Raw genomic sequence first — 23,367 nt, 5'->3', positions numbered from 1 at the left:
GAAATGGATGAATTGGAAATCCGAGCCCTCTTACCAAAGGAGGGACAAGGCATACCCGCTCTCCCTTGGAGGGATTGGGAAGGCTCTCCACTTGCTCTCCACCATTATAGGTGGCGAGCCCGGCTCGAACCGGGACCATGTATGCTGGGGGAAGAAATCCCTTGGTCTGAAGCATCACTAATTTGTCGTGCGGGACGGAACATCTCTCTGAATCTCCAGGCTTGGGGCTAGGGGAGCGAGAGGAGGAGCTGCGTCGACCGGCCATGATGGAATGGATCTCTGTCGGATGCGCTCCAATGAAGGCTTGCCAAGGGAGGATGGTGTGATTTGGATCTGAATCCTCGTCTCTTTAATAGGCAGCTCATTCGCACAGCTAGGGGGTAAAAGTAAAAACACCCTGGCTCTTCACATTCGCTCGACACGTGGAAAGTGGCCATTATTGGGCGTGGAAGCCAAGGAGCGCAACATTCACAAGAAGCCGGACACTGTTTAAACAGGTACACGGAATTTGGAGATGAACCCGCCTTGCAATGCCGAAGACAATCCGCGCGCCGAACTCATCGTCATTGAAGCCTGGTTCGGGGGCTACTGAGGGAGTCCGGGATTAGGGGGTGTCCGGATAGCCAGACTATAACCTTTGGCCGTACTGTTGGACTATGAAGATACAGGATTGAAGACTTTGTCCCGTGTCCGGATGGGACTTTCCTTGGCGTGGAAGGCAAGCTTGGCAATACGGATATGAAGATCTCCTCCCATTGTAACCGACTCTGTGTAACCCTAGCCCTCTCCGGTGTCTATATAAACCGGAGGGTTTTAGTCCATAGAACGAAGAACAATCATACAATAGGCTAGCTTCTAGGGTTTAGCCTCTTTGATCTCGTGGTAGATCTACTCTTGTACTACCCATATCATCAATATTAATCAAGCAGGACGTAGGGTTTTACCTCCATCAAGAGGGCCCGAACCTGGGTAAAACATTGTGTCCCCTGCATCCTATTACCATCCGGCCTAGACGCACAGTTCGGGACCCCCTACCCGAGATCCACCGGTTTTGACACCGACACCAGCCGAGTCACCCGCAGCAAGGTTATAAAGTTTTGCAAAGTTCAGTGGAGCCACCACACCGAGGATGAAGCCACCTAGGAGCGAGAGGAAGATCTGCTGAAGGACCACCCTCACCTATTTTCTAGCCAACCCGAATCTCGAGGGCGAGATTCATCTAAAGGGGGGTAGGTTTGTAACATCCCAAATTTTCAATTTGGAATGTTATACATTAGAACATCTGCATATCATATTTTACTGCTTTTGGCCTGATCTAGAAATTCTAGGCCACACAAGGATCCACGGAGAGAGTTGGGGATTTTGTTATTTTCATATTTGAGTTTTCTCAAATTTTGAAAATAGGATCATTTGATTTTATTTATTTTATCTTCAATTATTTCTATTATAAAAATATGAGAGAGGGAATAAAATGAATTTCCCAAAATAAAGAAATATTGAGTATTTAATAAAAAATCAAATAAGATTTTATTTCAGAGTTTTGGCTAGTTCTATTTGAATTTAGGAAAAATTGCACGTTTTTCAAAACTGCATTTTAGGGCCAAGAAAATGTTCATCTCGTTCTAAATATTTTATTTAGGTGGTGAAAATTTATTTTGGCATTTTTATAATTTTATTTTATTTTCTAGAATTTTTCTTAGTTTCGGCAAAATTTGTTTTTCTTATTTTTCTAAAAAGTACCGCGCGCCCGACTGGGCCGAAGGCCCAGCCGAGCCAGGCCAGGCCCGCGCCGCCGCCGCCTTCCCCCGCGGGAGACCGACCGCCGCCGCCGAGTCCGGCCGGGCACGCCTCCCGAGGCCGACCCCGACCCGGCCCCCTTCCCCAAGCCGACGCCCCCCCCCAAATACCGCCCCCTCGCCTCACCACCGGATCCTCGGGTCAGCGATGCCCGCATACCGCCTCAATTAATTCAGACACCGCCACCCGCCACGTGAGACCAATCCTTGCCGATCTGCTCATTGACATAGCGACTATGCTCAGCCACCTCGACCCGCCCCGCCTCCCCGCAGCCGCGCCGCCGTGTGCCGCCGAGTGCCCGCGCCGCCCGCCGCCGACGCCACCCCAACCCGCCGGAGCCCCGAGTTCCGCCAGTTTCCGACAAGGTAGCCGCTGTCCGCCGCCGGTTTTCTGAAGAAAACCGATTCTGTTTTTTTGAAAACCCTAGGTTTTTTTTTTTATTTTAGATCAGGTTTTTTTAATTTTTTCCGGTTCACTTATTTAGCGAGCGTTCGCCCGTTCGTTCGTTTTAACGGACAAGTTCACCGTTTAGTTTCAGTTAACGAACGTTCGTTCGTTAATCTGTTCGTCAGTTTTTCTTTTTCTCGGATTTTCCGCGATTATTTCTGATCGCGATTTCTGATCCGATTTTCGTTTTAGTATAACTTTTCGCTCGTTTATCGGAATCAGACGATTCAAGCGCCTAGAGTTTCGTCTTGAAACCCTCTTTTCTGTTTAACCAACTCAAACAAGTTTTTTCTTCTGTAAAATTTGACTTAAGTCCAGATTAGTAAACGAAGCATGTTTCTTTCGTCGTTTGACTTTCGTTGTTCCGTTCGATTTGTTTCTTTTTGCAAACTGGAGTTCTTAAGTTGAACTTTCTGGTTAGATCTCTTATTTGAGTTTACCTGTGCATTAGATGGGTGCTTATCGTATGCTTGTTTGTTTGCGATAGAGTACCCGGAGTGCGCCGCTTGCTAATTCGAATCCCTAGGTTTCACGGATCATTAGCAAGGCAAGTAACACTTTGATCATACCTCTTTACTACCCAGTTTTATTGCATTAGATCAATCCTCAAACAATTGCATGAATAGGATCTGATTAATATGTGGGTTTTGGGAACTAGATGAGGTAGTACCTATTACCTGTTTTATTATCAAACCTTTGGGAGTTACTTCTATGTTTGCTTATGCCATGCTATGCTAGTAGACGTGGATTGGGTGAGTGTATCCATGACAGATGTGAGATTTTTATTTAATGGTTTACTTAAGGTGGCAACTTTAACACACATCTGGGTGGATTGAGGCACCTGGGTATTTCAGCAATTGCCTGTTTTTCTTTATGGACCGGCACCCAGGCTCAAAGGGATCATGAGATTATTCATGCTAGAAACTTCCGTGTGCATCCATAAGCTACTATGGGCTCTAGCATAGTTGATTAAGTCGTGCAAACTCTTACAGTGGTAGACTAGCAGATGTAGGGGAAAGTAGGTGTAACTGTCTACCCGATCGTAAGGTGCTAGCGCTTCTGAAAGACTATGTCTCGGTCATTCGTTTCTCAAACACCATCTAGTGTGAGAATCCCAATCGAGGAGATCGAGTCTTGTGGGAAAAGTGCGCAAACCTCTGCAGAGTGTATAAACTAATCATGACTAGCCATGTCCCCGGCTATGGACGTCTTGAGTATCTAGTACTTGGATTATCATGTGAATCTCATCATGTGACTTTAATTAATTTTGTTGGGTTTTAATGATGATGCTTAATTGGGATTGAGAGGGTGTCTACACTCTCAATGTTTAACAACCACCATGTTAGTTAAATAAAATTTATTCCTTTGCAGTAAGGAAAAATTGGCTTTATGCAAAACTGTAACCATAGAGCTTTCCACCAGCCATATATGCATGTAGTATAGCCTAGTTCTGTTCATTACTCTCTATGTGCTACCTTGCCAGCATATTCCATGTGCTGACCCGTTTTCAGGCTGCAACGTTCATGTTGCAGATTTTTTAGACGACAAGTAAGGTGCCTTAGGTCGTGGTTCTATACTCAGTGATGCCGTTGGAGTTGATGGACTCACTTATCTTCCAAGCCTTCCGCTGTTATCTTTATTATATGGCCTTAAGCCATATTATTTTGCAATAAGTTCTCTTTGGAGACATTCGATGTAATAAGTGTGTGATTGCTACTCTGTTATAAATCCTTCAAGTACTGTGCATGTCAGCATTACTAATCCAGGGATGACACTGAAGCACAGAGATCAGACTATTTGAGGTCTGGTCGCTACAAATAGGAAAAGGAAATTCAAAACCTCCAAATATAATCGATGGAATTTTTCCAATAGAGTTGGTACTATGAACTTGAGGTTGTTTCCTCGGAAAGTGTACCGTGTGCTCATTACCATTGACATGAAAAGTGACATTGTTTAGTGCAACCAATAACAGCCCCTGCAGTATTCAAAAAGGGTCTTCCAAGAATAATAGACATACTATCATCCTCGGGAATATCAAGAATAACAAAGTCTGTTAAAATAGTAACGTTTGCAACTACAACAGGCACATCCTCACAAATACCGACAGGTATAACACTTGATTTATCAGCCATTTGAAAAGATATTTCAGTAGGCGTCAACTTATTCAAATAAAGTCTACGATATAAAGAGAGAGGCATAACACTAACACCGGCTCCAAGATCACATAAAGCAGTTTTAACATAGTTTCTTTTAATGGAGCATGGTATAGTGGATACTCCTGGATCTCCAAGTTTCTTTGGTATTCCACCCTTAAAAGTATAATTAGCAAACATGGTGGAAATTTCAGCTTAGGGTATCTTTATTTTATTTGTAACAATTTCTTTCATATACTTAGCATAAGGATTCATTTTGAGCATATCAGTTAATTGCATACGCAAAAACATAGGTCTAATCATTTCAGCAAAGCGCTCAAAATCCTCATCATCCTTTTTCTTGGATGGTTTGGGAGGAAAGGCATGGGTTTCTGAACCCATGGTTCTCTTTCTTTACCATGTTTCCTAGCAACAAAGTCTTTCTTATCATAACGTTGATTCTTTGATTGTGGGTTATCAAGATCAACAGCAGGTTCAATTTCTATATCATTATCATTACTAGGTTGAGCATCATCATGAACATTATCATTAACATTATCACTAGTTTCAGGTTCATTACCAGATTGTGTTTCAGCATCAGAAATAGAAATATCATTTGGATTCTCAGGTGTTTAATAGGTTCACTAGAAGCATGCAAAGTCCTATCATTTTTCTTTTTCTTCTTTTAGAAGGACTAGGTGCATCTATATTATTTCTCTGTAGAATCTTGCTCAATTCTCTTAGGGTGGCCTTCAGGATACAAAGGTTCCTGAGTCACTCTACCAGTTCTAGTAGCCACTCTAACAATAATCATTATCTTTACTATTCAATTCATTGAGCAAATCATTTTGAGCTTTAAGTACTTGTTCTACTTGAGTGGTAACCATAGAAGCATGTTTACTAATAAGTTTAAGTTCACCTTTAACATTAGCCATATAATCACCCAAGTGTTCAAGCATATTTGAATTGTATTTCAATTGTCTACCAAAATAAGCATTAAAGTCTTCTTGCTTAGCCATAAATTTATCAAACTCATCTAAGCATGGGCTAGCAAACTTAGTAAATGGGATTTCAGCTTTATCATATCTATAGAGAGAATTTACCTTTACTACCTGTGTTGGGTTATCAAGACCATGAGTTTCTTCAATAGGTAAGGGATTAAGATCATATGTTTCTTCAACAGGCGGTAAATTAAGACGTGTATTTCTTCAATAGGAGGTAAATTCTTAACATCTTCAGCTTTAATACCTTTTTCTTTCATAGATTTCTTTGCCTCTTGCATATCTTCAGGACTGAGAAATAGAATACCCCTCTTCTTCGGAGTTGGTTTAGGAATAGGCTCAGGAATTGGCTCCGGAGGTGTCCAATTATTTTCATTTGTCAACATATTATTCAATAGAATTTCAGCTTCATCCGATGTTCTTTCCCTGAAAACAGAACCAGCACAACTATCCAGGTAATCTCTGGAAGCATCGGTTAGTCCGTTATAAAAGATATCAAGTATTTCATTTTTCTTAAGAGGATGATCAGGCAAAGCATTAAGTAATTGGAGAAGCCTCCCCCAAGCTTGTGGGAGACTCTCTTCTTCAATTTGCACAAAATTATATATATCCCTTAAAGCATCTTGCTTCTTATGAGCAGGGAAATATTTAGCAAAGAAGTAATAAATCATATCCTGGGGACTACGCACACAACCAGGATCAAGAGAATTAAACCATATCTTAGCATCACCCTTTAATGAGAATGGAAATATTTGAAGGATATAAAAGTAACGAGTTCTTAGTGAAAAGAGTTTTAGATTCATTTAATTTAGTAAGATGTGCCACAACAGTTTCAGATTCATAGCCATGAAAAGGATCAGATTCAACCAAAGTAATTATACCAGGATCAACAGAGATTTCATAATCCTTATCAGTAACACAGATAGGTGAAGTAGAAAAAGCAGGGTCAGGTTTCATTCTAGCATTTAGAGATTGCTTGTTCCATTTAGCTAATAACCTCTTAAGTTCATTTCTATCTTTGCAAGCTAAAATAGCTAAAGAAGCTTCTTGATCAAAAACATAACCCTCAGGAATAACAAGTGATTCTTCATCATCACTTTCATCAGTATTATCAGATTCAATATTCAATCTCTCTAGCTCTAGCAAGTTGTTCATCAAGAAATTCACCAAGTGGCACAGTAGTATCAAGCATAGAAGTAGTTTCATCATAAGTATCAGGCATAGCAGAAGTAGCATCATCAATAACATGCGACATATCAGAGCGAATAGAAGAAGCAGTTTTAGGCGTCGCAAGCTTACTCAAAACAGAAGGTGAATCAAGTGCAGAGCTAGATGGAAGTTCCTTACCTCCCCTCGTAGTTGAGGGATAAATCTTGGTTCTTGGATCTTTCAAGTTCTTCATAATGGTAAGCAGATATAAATCCCAAGTGACTCAAAGAATAGAGCTATGCTCCCCGGCAACAGCGCCAGAAAATAGTCTTGATAACCCACAAGTATAGGGGATCGCAACAGTTTTCGAGGGTAGAGTATTCAACCCAAATTTATTGATTCGACACAAGGGGAGCCAAAGAATACTCTCAAGTATTAGCAGCTGAGTTGTCAATTCAACCACACCTGGAAACTTAGTATCTGCAGCAAAGTATTTAGTAGCAAAGTAATATGATAGTAGTGGTAACGGTAACAAAAGGTAACATTAGTAAAAGCAATGAGCACAAGTTCTCGCGATAACCTTGGAGTGTATCTTCTGAATCTTCTGCTGCAGCAGACGATCATCTGTAATAAAGGGCTCTCTAGAAGGAAGTAATTACGAGAACCTAGAGTTTGAGTTAGCAAAATCTTTTAACCCGAATAGAAGAGAGATTAGAGTCCCCGAGTATAGACGAGGAATATAAGATCCTAATACCACCCAATGGCGACGTGGGCCCGTAAGGCGCACAGCCATGTTAGTAAAAGTTTTTGTAACGACTAGACTCAACTTCGGCCATGGAGTGTGGAAGGGGGATTCCTACAGGCAGTCGGCTCTGATACCAACTTGTGACGCCCCCGATTCAATCGTACACTAATCATACACGCAAACGTGTACGATCAAGATCAGGGACTCACGGGAAGATATCACAACACAACTCTACAAATAAAAATAAGTCATACAAGCATCATATTACAAGCCAGGGGCCTCGAGGGCTCGAATACAAGAGCTCGATCATAGACGAGTCAGCGGGAGCAACAATAGCTGAGTACATACATAAGTTAAACAAGTTTGCCTTAAGAAGGCTAGCACAAACAGGGATACATATCGAAAGAGGCGCAGGCCTCCTACCTGGGATCCTCCTAAACTACTCTTGGTCGTCGTCAGCGGCCTGCATGTAGTAGTAGGGCCCTCCATAGTAGTAGGAGTCTTCGTCAACGGTGGCGTCTGGCTCCTGGACTCCATCGTCTGGTCGCAACAATCGGGTATAGAAAGGGGGAAAAGGGGGAACAAAGCAACCGTGAGTACTCATCCAAAGTACTCGCAAGCAAGGAGCTACACTACATATGTATGCATTGGTATCAAATGGAAAAGGGGGTATCATATGTGGACTGAACTGCAGAATGCCAGAATAAGGGGGGATAGCTAGTCCTATCGAAGACTACGCTTCTGGCCACCTCCATCTTGCAGCATGTAGAAGAGATCTGAAGAAACGTCCAACAAGTAGCATCGTGTACCATAATCCTACCCGATGATCCTCTCCTCGTCGCCCTGTGAGAGAGTGATCACCGCTTGTATCTAGCACTTGGAAGGGTGTGTTTTATTAAATATCCGGTTCTAGTTGTCATAAGGTCAAGGTACAACTCCGGATCGTCCTTTACCAAGGGACACGGCTATTCGAATAGATCAACTTCCCTGCAGGGGTGCACCACATTTCCAAACACGCTCGATCCCATTTGGCCGGACACACTTTCCTGGGTCATGCCCGACCTTGGAAGATCAACACGTCGCAGCCCTACCTAGGCACAACAAAGATGTCAGCACGCCGGTCTAAATCCTATGGTGCAGGGGTCTGGGCCCATCGCCCATGGCACACCTGCACGTTGCGTACGCGGCCGGTGAGCAGACCTAGCAACCTCCATTATAAAGGAAGGTGCGTTACGCGGTCCAACCCGGTGCGCGCCGCTCAGTCACTGACGTCTCGAAGGCTTCGGCTGATACCACGACGTCGAGTGGCCCATAGGCAAAGTTCTCGTCCATCGGTGGCTACCAGAATGTCATCAACAATAGTAACAGGGTCTTACTGATAGAGTTGTACACGGAGGTGTTTACATAAGCATGAGAATTTTACTGCTTAGATCATATAGATCACAAGAAGGTTTAAACAAACCAATGGAAATGAAAAGTGATTATCAGGTTAAATAGAACAATGGAAAGGAAAAGGTGTTTAAACACATATTTCAAGAGTATATCCTTCCCAAGGACAAGCAGAGCACGATATCCATGACAGGATATAATGTAGAAAACCCTTTAGGTAAGGGGAGAGAATTTTCAGGACATTACCCATACAATGATATTTGGATAATTGAACAGGAAACATTTAACATTGGGCTTAAAATGTTCTTGTTGAAAATTGGAGTACCATAGACATGCTTCGAGATAGCATTGACATGGTATTCCAGCAAAGGTCGGACTTAGGATACACAAATGATCCATCAGGAACAACTTATAGAATAAGTCTTACAATTTCCTCATGGAAGAATGGCTAACCTTGCTAAAAAGGAAACTATAACAATAAGTCCTCTGGCTAGGTGTGCTAGGCATGACATCACCTTACCGAGTCATATAAAGACCATTGTTAGAACTCGTGGAAATATGTTCCAACCATCATATCTAACCGAGGTTCAGATCTGATTGGTGTCCGGATACCTCAGACTCAGGATGCCTAAGAAGAAAAAGTGCAACGCAATTGACGAGATGACATTATAAGATTGTCGGGCAATGAACTATGGAAGCGAGTTCTGAAACAAGAGTTCATTATTAAACCAAGGAGATGATGAGGAGGTGGCTGGTGGACTCAACGATAATTCATCGAGACTTCCAAAAGGATGGATTTCCACAATTGCATGAACACAGAGATATCATTTGTCAGATCAAATGACTTAATGATGTATGCTCGAGGAAAACACACACTATTAATTATTAGTTGAAAAGCGCACCCGAGATATGGGCTTAGGTAGTACGATCAATGTTAGAATGGTGATTCGATAACCAATGGTCTAAGAATGAAATATCGACCATTAACTTGAAAGCAACAGGGTTGCTAGAAGTTTAGAAGTCGCACATCATAGTTCAATTATCGGTTTTCCGGTTAGAAACAACATGGGGACCAAGGAGTGAACGGATATGGCAAGGAGTATCACTTGTATCAAGAATTCTTAAGAGGTGGTGAAATTCTCACGACATTCTTGACATAAAAGATGTTAATACTCCAAGGTAAAGAACAAATGTTGGATAGCAAGGATCTCAAGGTATATCACGAAACACGAACAAGTTTGTGTTGAACGGAAGGCAATAAAGTGGTCGATGATAACACAAAACATCAAGGGCAAGGATGGTACTTCTCATCATGAATTCAATTGATATCCTGGAAGGAGTCAAAATGTTGATGATGATCACGACACACTTGTCGAGGGGGTTTCATGAGGATATAATCGATCATCGATGACATCAAGTAAAAGGAAGGGTGAAGCAAAAGTTGTCAGAACCATGGGTGTGAAACAAACTCGAAATCAAGTTTGCTATTCAAGGAGAAATGATATGACAAGGAAGATCGACGTAAGATTAGCTTACTGTCGAAATTTGTGCTCCGTGAAGGACCATGTAGCACGGTTAAAATTTAGCCCAATAATGGTATAGCCGATCAGGCTAGGAATGACTTGAAGGATTATTAAACTCATAATCAATGAAAATTAATTAGGGTTATCAAACTGGAATGCGGAATCGGTTCACATGTCGGTGTTCTCGGTTGACGACAACCCAGAACCCAGAAAAATTGGAATCGGTGAGAAATAACAGTTAATGAAGAACCCATAAGAAGTTATGCAGTTCCATGACATTATCAAGATATCATAGTGTAATACTCGACAGTAGATTAGAGTAAAGGTTGGACATGTGCAATGATTTGCACAAGACAAGTACTACAACTTGTCCGAGAAATGGTATTAAGGAGAAAATATGGTCAGAACCATGATTGCAAAGGACCAAACATAGATACAGGACGAACTTATAACAAGGGGATTATTATCATTTACAAGAAGCTTCGATGATAAGTTCCACATCGGGTCCATGGGCATGAATGCAAAGGCTCAAGGTCGACTCCCACTTGTTCAACGCATAACCTTTCATTCACCTCTTATATTTTGAAAATGACATTAGTTGTTGAAAGTTTTACCTGGTGCAATACCAGATAAGTATGACCCGTGAAATCTTCCGAGTTTGCATAGATTAGGGAAGGCATTAGTTCAAACCATTAGGTATCTTAGGAACATATATCACAAACTTCAGGAGTAAATAACACAAGCTCGAAAGTAGAGCATGGTTGACAAGGCAGATGATACAATTTACCAAAGGCATTATATACATGTGGAAAGGCTCACAAGGTTATCGAATATTAAGGACGATGTCGGATGAAATCCAACAATGGATCTGACGATCCACAACGGAGCTGATGTGAGTATCGGTATTCTACCAGAAGAAGAAAGAATGCCAGGGGATCAGATGATAGAAACAACTAACTAACTCAAAGCTCAATTGCACAAGAATTATGATTCCAAGTCAAGGGATCAGAAGCAATGCTCTGAATAGGGATGGATAAGTTGAATAGTATTAGAGGTACAATCGTCGGTAATTTGATTGGTCGAGAACCAACTCATGTTTAAAATGCCGTCTCAGCAGGAAGGATGAATTCTAGGATCTGATTGAGGATTGCGGGCATTCGCAAGATATTGAATCAACGGACTCGAAATGAAAACGACAAGGGAAGTCAATAAGATTACGAGACTTATGGAATTAACCATAATGCAAGCAAGCGATAATTTCAAGAGCAATAGGCTGCTGAGGATTTTCAGAAGACCGAATAATATTTCAAAGAATTTTGTAAAACACGTGATCAACTGGGGATGAACGAATCCTCGATAAGTGTGAGGAATTATTTGCAGGTGTATTCACGCTGAAAGGAGATAACAGCAGGCACAAAGGATTCTCGAGATATTGGCAAGTTTTTTGTGGTGTCTAGTAATAACAAGGGCAACTGGGGACTAAGGTAAGAATGGCAAATGCATGTAGTTATCTATAGGGGTTGACAGTGGAAGGGAGTTGCAAACGCAATGAGCACAAGTTCTCGCGATAACCTCGGAGAGTATCTTCTGAATCTTCTGCTACAGCAGACGATCATCTGTAATAAGGGGCTCTCCGGAAGGAAGTAATTACGAGAACCTAGAATTTGAGTTAGCAAAATCTTTTAACCCGAATAGAAGAGAGATTAGAGTCCCAGAGTATAGACGAGGAATAAAAGATCCTAATACCACCCAATGGCAACATGGGCCCGTAAGGCGCACAACCATGTTAGTAAAAGTTTTTGCAACGACTAGACTCAACTTCGGCCATGGAGTGTGGAAGGGGGATTCCTACAGGAAGTCGGCTCTGATACCAACTTGTGACGCCCCCGATTCAATCGTACACTAATCATACATGCAAACGTGTACAATCAAGATCAGGGACTCACGGGAAGATATCACAACACAACTCTACAAATAAAAATAAGTCATACAAGCATCATATTACAAGCGAGGGGCCTCGAGGGCTCGAATACAAGAGCTCGATCATAGACGAGTCAGCGGGAGCAACAATATCTGAGTACAGACATAAGTTAAACAAGTTTGCCTTAAGAAGGCTAGCACAAACAGGGATACATATCGAAAGAGGCGCAGGCCTCCTGCCTGGGATCCTCCTAAACTACTCCTGGTCGTCGTCAGCGGCCTGCACGTAGTAGTAGGCCCCTCCAGAGTAGTAGGAGTCGTCGTCAATGATGGCGTCTGGCTCCTGGACTCTATCGTTTGGTCGCAGCAATCGGGTATAGAAAGGGGGAAAAGGGGGAACAAAGCAACCATGAGTACTCATCCAAAGTACTCGCAAGCAAGGAGCTACACTACATATGTATGCATTGGTATCAAATGGAAAAGGGGGTATCATATGTGGATTGAACTGCAGAATGCCAGAATAAGGGGGGATAGCTAGTCCTATCGAAGACTACGCTTCTGGCCACCTCCATCTTGCAGCATGTAGAAGAGATCAGAAGAAACGTCCACCAAGTAGCATCGTGTAGCATAATCCTACCCAGTGATCCTCTCCTCGTCGCCCTGTGAGAGAGCGATCACCGGTTGTATCTGGCACTTGGAAGGGTGTGTTTTATTAAGTATCCGGTTCTAGTTGTCATAAGGTCAAGGTACAACTCCGGGTCGTCCTTTTACCGAGGGACACGGCTATTCGAATAGATTAACTTCCCTGAAGGGGTGCACCACATTTCCCAACACGCTCGATCCCATTTGGCCGGACACACTTTCCTGGGTCATGCCCGGCCTCGGAAGATCAACATGTCGCAGCCCTACCTAGGCACAACAGAGAGGTCAGCACACCGGTCTAAATCCTATGGCGCAGGGGTCTGGGCCCATCGCCCATTGCACACCTACACGTTGCGTACGTGGCCGGTGAGCAGACCTAGCAACCTCCATTACAAAGGAAGTTGCGTTACCCGGTCCAACCCGGCGCGCGCCGCTTAGTCGCTGACGTTACGAAGGCTTCGGCTGATACCACGACATCGAGTGCCCATAACTGTCCCCGCGTAGTTGGTTAGTGCGTATAGGCCAGTAGCCAGACTCAGATCAAATACCAAGATCTCGTTAAGCGTGTTATCTTGAAGTAACCGCGAACATCGACCAGGGCCAGGCCCACCTCTCTCCTAGGTGGTCTCAACCTGCCCTATCGCTCCGCCTCAAAGTAACAGTCGGGGCCGTTGGGAACTCAGGCCCACCACTACCTGGATGGAGCCACCTGCCCCTTCAGCCCCCACATCAGAATCACTTGCGGGTACTGAACGAGCTGACCCGACTTTAGTCACCACCTGTAGCATGTATATATGTATGAGTATATACCCGTGATCACCTCCTGAGTGATCACGGCCCGATAGTATAGCATGGCAGACGGACTAGAATGTAGGGCCACTGATGATAAACTAGCATTCTATACTAAGCATTAGGATTGCAGGTAAAGGTAACAACAGTAGTAGCAAGGACATGCTATGCATCAGGATAGGATTAACGGAAAGCAGTAACATGCTACACTACTCTAATGCAAGCAGTATAGAGAAGAGTAGGCGATATCTAGTGATCAAGGGGGGGGGGCTTGCCTGGTTGCTCTGGCAAGAGAGAGGGGTCGTCAACACCGTAGTCGTACTGGGTAGCAGCGGCGTTGGTCTCGGGGTCTACCGGAAAGAAGTGACGGAGGGGGAACATAATAAATAACAGAGCAATCAAAGCCTCACAAAGCATAACATGGCAATACTCGGTGCTAGGGGTGACCTAACGCGGTACGAGGTTATACCGGCGAAGGGGGAAAACATCCGGGAAAGTATCCGCGGTGTTTCGCGTTTTCGGACCGGTGAACCGGAGGAGGAAATTTGCGTGTTTGATATGCTAGGGGTGTGTGGCGGACGAACGGGTTGCGTATCCGGGTTCGTCTCATCGTTCTGAGCAACTTTCATTTACAAAGTTTTTTCATCCGAGCTACGGTTTATTTTATATTAATTTTAAAAGAATTAAATCATTTTTAGGATTTATTTAAATATTTTAATTCAAAATTATCCAGAATAGTGTTTGCTGACGTCATCATGACATCAGCAGTCAACAGGGCATTGACTAGGTCAAACTGACATGTGGGTCCTGCATGTCATTGACTGTTTAGTTAATTAAGGATAGTTAATTAAGTTAATTAGTTAATTAAGCAGGATTAATTAAGTTAATTTAATTAAATAAATTAATTATTTTTAGTTTAATTATTTTCTCTCTTTTTTAAACGTTCTGTGGGGTGGGGCCCCGTGTCTGTGACCAAGGGAGGCCATAGCGGGTTCTGGGCAGTGGATACGGGGCGGGCGCCGGGTGCCCGCACACCCGAGCCACCAGGGGGGTTGCAGGCGAGGCTGCAGAGGCGGGGTGGTCGCCGGAGCGCGGCCACGGCGAGCACGGCGGCCGCGCGGGAGGGGAGGGGCGCGTGCAGCATCGCGCTGGGCGCGGAGAGAGGGCGAGTGCGAGGGGAGCGAGCGTGCACGGCAGGGATCAGCGCGGTGGCGTGGCGCAGGCCGGTGGTCAGCAGTGGGGGCGGCTGCTGCGGCGCGAAGCAGATGGCACGACACAGGCCGTCGAGTGCGACCAATAGGCAAAGTTCTCGTCCATCGGGGGTTACCAGGATGTCAACAACAATAGTAACAGGGTCTTACTGACAGAGTTGTACACCGAGGTGCTTATAAAAGCAGTGACGTATTACTGCTTAGATCATATAACCTCAAGAAGGTTAAACAGAACAATGGAAAGGAAAATATGATTATTAGATTAAACAGAACAATGGAAAGGAAAAATGTGTTTAAACACATATTTCAAGGGTATATCCTTCCCAAGGACAAGCAGAGCGTGATATCCATGACAGGATATAATGTAGAAAACTCTTTAGGTAAGGGGAGAGAAATTTCTTGACAACGGTGTTTTGGATAATTGAGAAGGAAACATTTAGCATTGGGCTTCAAATGTTCTTGTTGAAATTGGAGTACCATAGACATGCTTAGAGAAGCATTGACATGGTCATCAGGTGAAGATCAGACTTTGGAAACCTAAAGGATCCATCAGGAATAACTTGTAGAATGAGTCTTACAATTTCCTCATGGAAGAATGGATAACCTTGCTGAAAAGGAAACTATAACAATAGGTCCTCTGGCCAGGGGTGTTAAGCATGACATCATCTTACCGGGTCATATAAAGACCAATGTTATAACTCATGGAGATAATTTCCAACCATCATATCTGACCGAGATTCAGGTCTGATGGGTGTCAGGATACCTCAGACTCAGGATGCCTGAGAAGAAAAAGGCGCAACTCAATTTGATGATATAGCTTTGCAAGATTCTCGGAAATGAACTATGGAAGCAAGTTCTGAAATAAGAGACCAAGGAGAAGACGAGGATGTGGCTGATGGACTCAGCGAGAATTTATCAAGAATTCCAACAAGATGGATTACCACAATTGCGTGAACACAGAGATATCATTTGTCAAATCAACTGACTTAATGATGTATGCTCGAGGAAAACACACACTATTAATCATTGGTTGAAAAGCGCACCCGAGATATGGGCTTAGGTAGTACGATCAATGTTAGAACGGTGATTCGATAACCAATGGTCTAAGAATGAAATATCGACCATTAACTTGAAAGCAATAGGGTTGCTAGAAGTTTTGAAGTCGCACATCATAGTTCAATTGTTGGTTTTCCGATTAGAAACAACACGGGGACCAAGGAGTGAACGGATATGGCAAGGAGTAGCACTTTTATCAAGAATTCTTAAGAGGTGGTAAAATTCTCACGACATTCTTGACATAAAAGATGGTAATACTCCAACGTAAAGAACAAATGCTGGATAGCAAGGATCTCAAGGTATATCACGAAACACGAACAAGTTTGTGTTGAACGGAAGGCAATAAAGTGGTCGATGATAACACAAAACATCAAGGGCAAGGATGGTACTTCTCATCATGAATTCAATTGACATCCTGGAAGAGCTCAGAATGCCGATGATGATCACGACACAATTGTTGAGAGATTTCATGAAGATGTAATCGGTCGGTGATGACATCAAGCCAAAGGAATGATGAAGCGAAAGGTTACTAAAACCAAGGGTATGACACAAACTCGAAACAAGCTCATAGTTCAAGGTGAAGTGTTATGACGAGGAAGATCGACGTAAGCTTAGCTCATCATCGAAAATTTTGCTCTGGGAAGAAGGACCAGGTAGCACAGTTAAATTTTTGCATGATAATGATATGGCCAATTAGGCTAGGAATGACTTGAAGGGTTACTAAACTCGTAAGCAATGAAAATTACTTAGAGTTATTGAATCGGAGTACAGACTCGATTCACTATTCGGTGTTCTCGATTGATGACAACCTAGAACCCAAGAAAAATTGGATTAGGGGAGAAATAACATTTGATGAAACCCATAAGAAGTTATGTAGTACCATGACAGTTGACTTGGTCAAACTGACGCGTGGGCCCCATTTGTCATCGTCTCAGACTAACTAAACCTGTTGATTAGACTAACTAAGTGATTAGGTTAATTCATTTTAGTTAGATTAGTTAAGCAGGATTAATTAACTTAATTAAACTTATTATTAATTAATTACTAATCTATTTATTTATTTATTTATTATATTTATTATTATTTCTTTTAAACCTCTTTTTTAATAACGTTCTGGCTGGCCCACCTGTCATGGCTCAGTGGCTGCGGGGCGGCGCCGGCACAGCCCGACGGGCGCGGTGGTTAGGGCGAAGGCGGGCGCGTAGCGGGGCGGACCTGGCGGCGGTCAGCGGCTAACGGGCGGGCTCCGGCACTGCCAGAGTGGCCGGCCGGACGACGCAGCAGGGCATGGGGGTTCACGCCGCGGCCGCCGAGGCAGGAGCAGCGGTCGGTCAGCAGCGGCGCAGCGCATCGTGGGGACGCAAGGGTAAAGCGCGAGCGAACCCGGCGTAGGAGGCACAACATGGAAGGTTCGGGGCCGGCGCGTGCGGCGGCATTACGTGACGGCGAGCAGCCGAGGTGGGGGGAATCGATGAAGCGGCCAGCGCGGTCTGGAGCGCGCGAGCGCAGGGTGCGCGGTCACGGCAACCGTGGGCGGGGCGCAGGCAGATCTGTTCGGGGCAAGGCCACGCGAGGGCGGAAGCGCGAGGCGTACGACGATGACCACTGGGCAGGAGGAAGGAGGGAGGGTCCTGCTCACGTTCGTTGCAGGGGTACAGGGCGGCGAGGCTCAGTGGAGCGGTGAGGAGGAGGCTGGGGACGACGCGAGGTGGAGAGGAGACGAGGTCGAGGTGGCGTGGCGACGGCGGAGTGGTGGCGAGCGCTGGCACCGGGGATTGGCTCGGGTGCCGATCCAGATCCAGCGGGAGGTAAGCTCCGGCGAGGTGGTCTCCGTGGCGGCGGCGACAGAGCGACGGGCAGCGACGATGAGGCACCAGGGCGCCGGTTGCCTGCCCCTATCCAGATCGAGACCGAGTGGAGGGGTGCGAGGGAAGAGTGGGGGTGGAGGGAATCGTGGGGGGGAAGTGGGGTTCGTTGGGCTAGGGTTTGGTCACCCAGGGGTGTTGTAGGAGCCGGCCGGCGCTAATTGCCCCGAGGCCATCTGGGCCGTGGCCCAGCGCGGGGGTAGGGGGGCTTCTCTTTATCTTTTTTTTGTATTTTTGTTTTTCTTTATTTCCTTTCTGTTTTATTTCATTTCCTTAATTGTTTTAGTTTTGTAAAACATATAGTTAGCACCTAAATTACTAATAGTAATTATATCACCGCCACAATTATTCTTGTAGTTATAAAAAGTAGTTTTTAATAATGTAATTATTTAAGAGATTTAAATAATTGTTTCACGACTTCTATTATCTAGTGCGTTTAATCATTGTATGTTAATTTGGATCCACCACCATAATCATCTATGATTTATTTGCTACACTTTGAGCATTTTAGATTTGACTTTTGAAACTTTAATTGTTTGACATTAATTAATTTTGAATGTTGAATCGGTTTTGATCTAACTCGAGACTAACTACAGTGACGAGGTGACGTGGCATCATTAACAGGGATTTACTGTAGCTTAATTACCGGGCGTCACACAAACCTACCACCCTTAAAATGAATCTCGTCCTCGAGATTTGGAGAGGCTAGTAAGAAATAGGTTAGGTTCGGGGTCTCCTCAAAATCCATTGACTGTCACAGGGGGTGTGGGGTGCTACCACCCTTAGAAACATGGTTACGGTTCCATCAAAACTCATATACTCTGTCCTTATTGTTGACAGGGTCAGTCTTCTTAGATTCTCGGGAAAATTCCTACTCTGGGATCTTCCGGTAGTGGCATAACCTTTTTCTTAATACTTCTATCCCTTCATCTTGGTGCGGTTCTTTTGTGACTGGGTCTTCTTAGCTGACGGGTCTGGCGCCAATACTAAACAACTATCGATATCTCATGGTGGTCAACAATTTTGGTTTCTCCTGTAGGAAATGAGTCTGGGCTTTATTCTCACCGTATGACCTACGATTGGCAACAGCTACCTTGTACAAGGGAAAATTCTTATACCATTCTAAGGTTCAAACAAGGTTTTGGTCGTCGTCGCTCTACTATGGGTAAGTCACTTAGATTTACCATCCCATATAGCAAGGCGAATAATAAGAGTAAGTCGGTATGGTGATCAATCCATCCCACACCCAAATCATTACCTTGTATATGGTTCAGCGAATATCGCATTCTAACACTCGGTCATCCTCACAAGCATCGCAGAATTTCTCTCGTCCATGAACTGCGTTCGGAATAATCCATTGATTCTGCAAGCCAAACAAACATCTATCATTTCTTCACAACTCTCAGGTTTTGAGTTACTCATATAAGATCGTCTGTTGATAAAGGCATATCCTCTTCCAGGGTTTTTCCTTCAGCAAGAGTGTGCTTGCTTCTTGGCAGGTCCTGGGGCCTGTGGGTTATGGCCCATCTCATCACTTGTAAACCTTGAACTCATCATCGGGGCAACTGCTCATTATTCCAACATCCAGCTTCCTAGCATTCTTAATCCATCCAATTGTACTTTCCTCTTCCTTCTATTGGCACCAAACTAAGATGTGATTACTCAACTCATCATGGAGTTACAATTGCTCCATATTACCAACATTATTCCTCCTTTATATCTAGTAGTACTTCATCCCTTCATACTTCTTGGGGTATCCCACATATCGAGATAAAACTCATACTTATTTTGTCTGAAGTCCACTCCATGGAATATCATTATCCTTTCCAGGGGTCAAGGTTCTCATAGGGTACTACCACCCTTAAAATGCACAATTCATCCATAGACCATATTTCTCATATCCTCTAAAAATGGTCAAAATCTTCCTTCATAGAGTAACTACTCATAAAATCCAAATCAGTACCAACGATACTAACTTTATTGATTCTCAAATTCTTACAATCTCCTGCATTTCCATTACATGCCTCAACTCAATACCTCAATATAAAAGAAAATGTTCTCACTACTACTACTATACTTCTCACAAACACAACCAATTATCACAAGTCTCCTTCTCCTTGGGACAATCTCTGGCAAAGTGCCCTGCTTCATTACAACGAAAACATATTACTTCTGACAAGTCTCGAGGTTTCCTTTTTGGGCAACTACTGAAGTAGTGCCCCGACTCCTTGCACCTGAAACAGGTGATATGACTCAGGTCCTTCCTGAAATCCAATCTTTTCTCTTCCTGGACTTTTCCATTCGAATCAGGGCTTCTATTTCCTGTGGGTCATACTCTACTTCCTCTGTCGGGAATTCTACTAGATCCCCATTCATACAATTCTGGGAGATGTGTCCTTCTTCTCCACATGAATAGCATGACTTGGTGCAGGGTTTAATTGGGTCTTCTTTGGGTGTGTCCTCCACCTCTTCCTTCATCACATGTTCTTCTAAAATTTCCATAAGGGCTCCTTTCGTTGCTTCTTTCTTCTGTTGGATAGTTCGTTGTACCATAGGGGAAATGTGACACTGAGCAGGGTAGTGGGTAGTCCCTTCACATAAGAAACCAGTAATCTGCCTAGTTGGGCATTCTTCAGCTAGGTGACTTTCTTCACAATGAGGGCATTCATCCTTGTGCTCCTCCTAGGTGTGTCCTATCTCTCCACAAAGTTTGCATGCACAAGGCTTCTTCATATCATTTCCATAAGGCTTCAACTTCTGGGACATGATACGTCCATTTTGCATCATGCTTTTATATCGATATGTATTGCATTATGGGCTGTTATTACACATTATGTCATAATACTTATGCCTATTCTCTCTTATTTTACAAGGTTTACATAAAGAGGGAGAATGCCGACAGCTGGGATTCTGGGCTGGAAAGAGGAGCAAATATTAGAGACCTATTCTGCACAAGCTCCAAAAGTCCTGAAACTTCACGGAAGATGTTTTCAGATATATAAAAAATACTGGCGGGAAGTTCACCACCCTTGCTCCACGAGGGTGGGGGCGCCCCCCTAGGGCGCGCCCCCTACCTCGTGGGCCCCCTGGTGGCTCTCTGATGACCATCTTCTCCTATATGAAGTCTTTTGTCGAGAAAAAAAAATAAGAAGCAACCTTTCGAGACGAAACTCCGCCGCCACGAGGCAGAACCTTGGCGGATCCAATCTAGAGCTCCGGCAGAGCTGTTCTGCCGAGGAAACTTCCCTCCCGGAGGGGGAAATCATCGCCATCGTCATCACCAACGCTCCTCTCATCGAGAGAGGGCAATCTCCATCAACATCATCATCAGCACCATCTCATCTCAAAACCCTAGTTCATCTCTTGTATCCAATTCTTGTCTCCAAGTCCGGGATTGGTGCTAGTAGGTTGCTAGTAGTGTTAATTACTCCTTGTAGTTGATGCTAGTTGGTTTAATTGGTGGAAGATCATATGTTCAGATCCTATATACATATTAATACCCCTCTGATTATGAACATGTTTATGCTTTGTGAGTAGTTACGTTTGTTCCTGAGGACAAGGGAGAAGTCTTGCTATTGGTAGTCACGTGAATTTGGTATTCGTTCGATATTTTGATGAGGTGTATGTTGTCTAGCCTCTAGTGGTGTTATGTGAATGTCGACTACATAATATTTCACCATTATTTGGGCCTAGAGGAAGGCATTGGGAAGTAATAAGTAGATGATGGGTTGCTAGAGTGACAGAAGATTAAACCCTAGTTTATGCGTTACTTCGTAAGGGGCTGATTTGGATCCATATGTTTCATGCTATGGTTATGTTTACCTTAATACTTTTGTTGTAGTTGTGGATGCTTGCAATAGAGGTTAATCATAAGTGGGATGCTTGTTCAAGTAATAACAACACCCAAGCACCGGTCCACCCGCATGTCAAATTATCAAAGTACCGAACGCGAATCATATGAATGTGATGAAAACTAGCTTGACGATATTCCCATGTGTTCTCGAGAGCGCTTTTCCTGATATAAGAGTTTGTCCAGGCTTGTCCTTTGCTACAAAAAGGATTGGGCCACCTCGCTGCACTTTATTTACTTTTGTTTCTTGTTGCTCGTTACAAATTATCTTATCACAAAACTATCTGTTACCACTTATTTCAGTACTTGCAGAGAATACCTTGCTGAAAACCGCTTATCATTTCCTTCTGCTCCTCGTTGGTTTCGACACTCTTACTTATCAAAAGGACTACGATAGATCCCCTATACTTGTGGGTCATCAGGACTCTTTTCTGGCGCCGTTGCCGGGGAGTGAAGCGCCTTTGGTAAGGAAAAATTTATATAGTGTGCTGAAATTTACTGTCACTTGTTACTATGGAAGGTAATCCTCTGAGGGGCTTGTTCGGGGTATCTTCACCCCGACCAGTAGAGCAAAGAGTTTCTCCTCAACCTACTGAACCTACTGAAAATGAAAATGAAAATGCTTGCTTTGAAGTTCCTTCGGGTATGATAGAAAAACTGCTAGCTAATCCTTTTCTAGGAGATGGAACAAAACATCCTGATGAACATCTAATATATGTGGATCAAGTTTATGGATTATTTAAGCTTGCAGGTGTACCCAAAGACGTTGCTAAGAAGAAGGTCTTCCCCTTATCTTTGAGGGGAGATGCATCGACATGGTATAGGCTATGTGATGATATGAGGTCTTGGAATTACAAACGATTGAAATTGGAATTTCATCAGAAGTTTTATCCTATGCATCTTGTTCATCGTGATCGCAATTATATATATAATTTTTGGCCTCGCAAAGGAGAAAGCATCGCTCAAGCTTGGGGGAGGATTAAATCAATGTTATATTCATGCCCCAATCATGAGCTCTCAGGAGAAATGATTATTCAAAAATTTTATGCTCGGCTTTCTGAAAATAATCGCACCATGCTTGATACTTCTTGTGCTGGCTCTTTTATGATGAAGACTATTGAATTCAAATGGGATTTATTGGAAAGAATTAAACGCAACTCCGAAGATTGGGACCTCGACAATGGTAAGGAGTCAGGTATGACACCTAAGTTTGATTGTGTTAAATCTTTTATGGATACTGATATTTTCCGTAAGTTTAGCACTAAATATGGACTTGATTCTGAGATAGTAGCTTCTTTCTGTGAATCTTTTGCTACTTATGTTGATCTCCCTAAGGAGAAGTGGTTTAAATATCATCCTCCCATAGAAGTAAAAGTAGCTGCACCTATTAAAGTTGAAGAAAAGACTGTCACCTATAATGATCCTATCGTTCCTACTTGTTATGTTGAGAAACCACCTTTCCCTGTTAGGATAAAGGATCATGCTAAAGCTTCAACTGTGGTTCGTAAAAGCAATATTAAAACATATACACCTCCTGAGCAAGTTAAAGTAGTGTTGGAAATATGCCCTAGAGGCAATAATAAATTGGTTATTATTATATTTCCTTGTTCATGATAATCGTTTATTATCCATGCTAGAATTGTATTGATAGGAAACTCAGATACATGTGTGGATACATAGACAACACCATGTCCCTAGTAAGCCTCTAGTTGACTAGCTCGTTGATCAATAGATGGTTGCGGTTTCCTGACCATGGACATTGGATGTCGTTGATAACGGGATCACATCATTAGGAGAATGATGTGATGGACAAGACCCAATCCTAAGCCTAGCACAAAGATCGTGTAGTTC

Source organism: Triticum urartu, chromosome 1 (assembly GCF_003073215.2).
Source record: "Triticum urartu cultivar G1812 chromosome 1, Tu2.1, whole genome shotgun sequence".
NCBI lineage: Eukaryota > Viridiplantae > Streptophyta > Magnoliopsida > Poales > Poaceae > Triticum > Triticum urartu.
This window is presented reverse-complemented; position numbering follows the sequence as displayed.